A 480-nucleotide genomic window follows, 5' to 3' on the forward strand; every position below is an offset into this window, starting at 1 on the left:
TTTGTTTTCACAGTACTGAGAGTTTGTCACATTATTAATGAAATAGAAGCGGTTTAGACTCTGTATGCTACAGTTGCAATCTCTGCTGCATGTTGGTTGCATAATTGCCGTATGAGCAGAAGCCTGCGTCCCTGAATACTGCTGTAGTGCTTCAGAAAGAGATGAAGGAGAATGTGGCGCTAGACAGATTTACAGCCCTGAAAGATACAGTTGTGTGCAAACACCGTCATTAAAGGGGCCTTAGCATTTATTTTCCTACAAGGTCAGCTTCTAATGTTATGCAAGTGGTTTTTGCTCCTGCGCCAATGTAAATGTCTTTTGATGCGAAATTAGTCACATGAGTTCAATTTAGTTTTTAACTGCTCCATCCTGCAACAACAGTCTCTCTGTAAAAATACATCACATTGAGACAGATGGATAATAATGTAATTTCTAACAGCACAAACTTTCACACTTTACTCTTCTTAATTCTGCTGGTGT

The sequence above is a fragment of the Sinocyclocheilus grahami genome, unplaced genomic scaffold, assembly GCF_001515645.1.
Source record: "Sinocyclocheilus grahami isolate Dianchi unplaced genomic scaffold, SAMN03320097.WGS_v1.1 scaffold7992.1, whole genome shotgun sequence".
In the NCBI taxonomy this organism is placed as follows: Eukaryota; Metazoa; Chordata; class Actinopteri; order Cypriniformes; family Cyprinidae; genus Sinocyclocheilus; species Sinocyclocheilus grahami.